We start from the raw sequence: 4,970 nt of genomic DNA, 5'->3' as shown, positions 1-4,970 counted from the left end.
CCCCCTCTTCCATTTAACCCACGATGATAAGTTACATAAAAATAATAATATACATTACAATTTGAAATAAAATGATAATTAAAAATTATAAGGAAACAACTAAATCAATTCACTACAAATTGAATAAATTAAGAGGAAAAAAATAGAAAACTAAAAGCAAGAAATCTTAATAGTGAATAAATCTCATTCACACACACACACACACACACACACACACACACACACACACACACACACACACACACAATCACACTTACACCTCTAAAGAACATAGAGTAAAACCGCCTAGTTAAGTAGTTAAGCCCTCCCCCCCTGATCCACGCCACGACAGCCGCAATGAACCGGCGTTGACTGTCGAGCAGCCTAATATTAGCTGGCAGTGAATTGCATAATCTAATCGCACTAACATGGAATGACTTATTATATAGCTCAGTTCTGTGAATTGGAACGGACAATGAGCAAGCTCCATGACGCGTCCCACCCCTGTCAACATCACCCATGAAGCGAAACCCCGCTGCCAAGTAATTGGGAGACCGAGATTTCAAGAGTTTGAAGAGGAACATGAGTGCATGGAGACTCCTGTACTTGTGCAGTCTTAGAAGTTTGAGCTGTCCAAAGTATTGAGTAATATGTTTGTCACATCGTAAACCAAAGATGAAGCGCACACAGTAATTCTGAGTGAGCTGCAATCTCTGAGTAAGTTGAACAGTCATGTCCATAGTCACTAAGTCACAGTAGAAAAAAAAAGGGAATATCAATGTTTCAACTAACATGATTTTTGTAGGAAAAGGTAAAATGTGTCCAATCCTTTTCATAGAGTTAATCCCAGCTACAACTTTGTTACTAGTCAAGTTTACATGGTCTGTCCAGTAGAGAGTATTTGTAAAAGTCAAACCAAGATTCTTCAACCTGGTGCTGTAGTCAAGTTGAACATTGTTTATTCTTATGTGGGGTAAGTCATTAAGGCTTAGTCTAGTCAAGAGTCTTGAGTGACCTACAACCATGACCTGCGATTTGCTCTCATTAATTTTTAAACCATTATTCTCCATCCAGGTGATCACAAGGGCAAGGTCATGGTTCATGTCACTCACAGCTGTCGCCGCATCACCAAGCTTGAAGTGCTTATACAGCTGTAAGTCGTCAGCATACAAGTGATGCTCTGTAGTATTTAGTACATGAGTCAAGTTGTCAATAGTACATGCAGCAACGTGGATTATCTCGAGTTAAAACGGCATAAATTGAAATTTTATGTACCAGTAATAGATGCTAACAAGAATGGGGATCCATTGATTTCGTAGGAGTGCAACAAACAGAACTGTAAAAATTATACAATATTTTCACTAACCAAATTTGTGAAAATGTTCACTGATGTTTTCTCTCAAGAGTCTAGAAATTATAATTATTAGGAACATGAATGAGTTACTTATCAATATTACAAACTAAAATTGCTTATTCAAAGAATGTCGATAAAAAGAAATGAATAACTCTTAGTAATAAATAGTTATTATCTTGGATTTCTTATTCTCTTTCAGACCATTTTTCTTTATTATTTTAGAAAGAGAAGAAATAAGTTCAAGGGAAAAATAAGTTTTAGGGTAAAGAAAACTACAATGGAAAAAATTAATAAAGTAATAATAAATGTGAGAAATTAATAAATTTCAATCTCCTTACAATAAAATACTAGAAGTAGGAACTTATCAGTCTTAAGAACACAGAGTTGTCACTACTAAATATGATAGAACTGGATTATTGCATCATAATATTCATTGTATCATAGAATATTAATGGTATCTAGATTATGGAATTGAAAGATCTTATTTCAATCGTATCAAATCGAAATAAATCTTGTGAAGATAAAATGCATAGTTTATACATAGTCGAGCAGTATTGGGATTCTTATAGCTGTTGTTTAGAAGTACTGCTTGTCTCTCCAACTCACTGAGTGCCCAATAAGTAATTTAAAGTAGTTCTCGATCATCTGATTATCCTCCATAAATTTGTTACTGCACTAGAGTTTGCACTTTTGTGTACAACTTGGAAGCAATGTTTTGTCGGAATCGCTTTTTTGACTTTGAAGATGAGACATAGTACTTCTCACCGCTGTTAGGTTGGCGTTTTGATACTTCTTTCACCCAAGCTGGTTTGTTCAAACATTTTTTTTCCATACTTTTTGAGGGTTTTGCAGTTTCAGAATGGTTTTTTTTTTGGGGGGTCATGCAGAACATAAGGTATTCTGTGTGATAGGGAAAGTCACTGTTGTCAATATTTTTTTCTGCAGTAATCAAGTTGTCTGGCACTGTATATTCCGCCTTATCACTTGTTTGGATATTGTTCCCAGTCAGGACAAGCTGTAACATGAACATCATTTTTGAAATGATGGAATTTTCCAAAGATTGAAATTAAAACCAGATTGTTGAAATCCTGTAGTTTTTCTCTAGTCATTTTGACAAAGCATTATTGATTGAGTTATTCCTATAGATGGAACATCAGCATACAGCAATAGTATAGTCACTTTCATTTATAGTACAACATTCTACACACTATTATGGTACAGGTATTATAGGTAGGTACTTATTATAGTACTATTTTACCATGTAAAATCATAATTCCTGAAGTGAAGATGATTATTACTATTGTCTGTTATTGTTGATATATTGATAGCTAGTTGACAAAAAGTATAAGCGTTATCAATAACGTAGCTTTTAGAATTGATCTAAGTTTAAGTGTAGCCTACTCTATTGATGATGGAACATAAAATAAATTATGATTGAGATGTGACGTTTTCAAGTACTTAACAGTAGAAAGAAATACATACCTCAGAACGATAGAACTGTTACAATTCAAGATGAGAAGCGCGTGAATATCAAAACTTACACTATCCCAAACAAGAAAAACGTGACAGCTAGTAATGTGACAGTATTCCAGAAGCATTTCGCACTCACCCCTGGTGTCGGCCAGCACTGAATTGACTTGTGTCAGTGTCCATGAGCTATCACATGCGATTCTTGCTGGAGGCATAGTGACACATCGCTCATTCTAGTGATTTACAGTGTAACTACATTTGTGACTCTTTTCCTGTTGCAAGATATGACTAAACCAGTCCCATTTGTGGAATAAAACGAAAATTGATTTTTTTCGAGTCGTGTCACTTTTCTTGCGAGCCAGCGACATAAGAAGTTTTATTCGTAGGTTACCCACTCTTGCTCCACCTCCCAATTCACTCTCCAAATCATTTAAAAAAGTGAGAATAAGAGAGGACTCATCTGACAGCCCTGTTTTAAGCCTACTCCTGTACTGAACTCTTCCGTCAGACCATCCTCACCCCATACTCGTGCAGTGGTTCCATTATTTCTGCAATATATATTTCTGAGCATCTTTAAAAGCTTTGATGACACCCCCATGCACGAGAGCTTGTAGAAAAGCGCTCGTCTGTCCACCGTTTCGAACGCGGATGAGAAGTCGACGTAAAAACAGAATTGTTTACCTCGTTTTCGACTAGTTTTCAACTTGACTATCGATAATAAATTGAATATATTGTCAACTGTGGAGTTTAGTATTTTGTGAACCCACTTTTCTAATCTTCTCAATAAATTACCAGCGGAAAGTTTTGCTATTGCCTCTATGGAAGATATTCCTTTGTAGCTACCAGTCTGATTTATATCTCCCTTCTTGTGTAGAGGGAAGACTATTGATCATTGGAAAGAGCTTGGGACGTTTGCCGTTTTATAAATATTATTGAATATTCCCATTATTCTTATCAACAGTTTGTCTGGCACATTCTTATAAAACTCATAGTGGTGCCATCCTGACCTGCTGCTTTATTATTTTTTCGTAAGAGGGCTTTCAACTCATCCAACTCGAAGTCGCGATCAAGAATATCATTGAAAACCAACGGCTCTGCGTACAGGACTGGGTCAGCGCTCAATGGAGGATTCAATAGCTTTCGAAAATGTTTCACCCAATTATCTGAGCTTATACTAATAGCCAATTGCCTAGATGGTTTCTTGAAAGATCTTATCGCCTTGTCACAAAGTGAATTTTTGTGACAGATAGAGAGCTGTCATCTAGTGTAAAATTAGCGAATTTATTCTATTTTAGAATAAGAATAGGGTCGACTGTCATATATATTTTGTTGGAAAAGGTAAAATGTGTCCAATCCTTTTCATAGAGTTAATCCCAGCTACAACTTTGTTACTAGTCGAGTTTACATGGTCTGTCCAGTAGAGAGTATTTGTAAAAGTCAAACCAAGATTCTTCAACCTGGTGCTGTAGTCAAGTTGAACATTGTTTATTCTTATGTGGGGTAAGTCATTAAGGCTTAGTCTAGTCAAGAGTCTTGAGTGACCTACAACCATGACCTGCGATTTGCTCTCATTAATTTTTAAACCATTATTCTCCGTCCAGGTGATCACAAGGGCAAGGTCATGGTTCATGTCACTCACAGCTGTCGCCGCATCACCAAGCTTGAAGTGCTTATACAGCTGTAAGTCGTCAGCATACAAGTGATGCTCTGTAGTATTTAGTACATGAGTCAAGTTGTCAATGTATGCACTGAATAGCAGAGGACCCAAGATTGAACCCTGAGGGACACCTCGTCCCACTGGTCGCCAGCGCGAAGAGGAACCCCCGAGTCTCACACACTGACGTCTATTCTGCAAGTAGGACCGCACCCATGCCACCGTCGAACGAGAGAAACCCATACCCTCCAGTCCGTACAATAGGATGGGATGGAACACACAGTCAGAGGCCTTTCTGAAATCAACAAGGACAATGAGTGTGAGCTCCCTGCCATCCATTGCTCTGCGAACGTCATCAGCCCCCTTGAGAAGAGCAGAATTGGTGCTGTGACCAGACCTGAAACCTGACTGGAAGTCGCTAATAAGCCCCCTACTGCAAATAAATACACTCATCTGTTTGTGGACAATCACCTCCAGTACTTTGGAGAGCACAGATAGTAAGCTGATGGGTCT

The sequence above is a fragment of the Nilaparvata lugens genome, chromosome X, assembly GCF_014356525.2.
Source record: "Nilaparvata lugens isolate BPH chromosome X, ASM1435652v1, whole genome shotgun sequence".
Taxonomy (NCBI): Eukaryota; Metazoa; Arthropoda; class Insecta; order Hemiptera; family Delphacidae; genus Nilaparvata; species Nilaparvata lugens.
The sequence above is the reverse complement of the archived record's forward strand: the minus strand, read 5'-3'. Positions refer to the sequence as shown.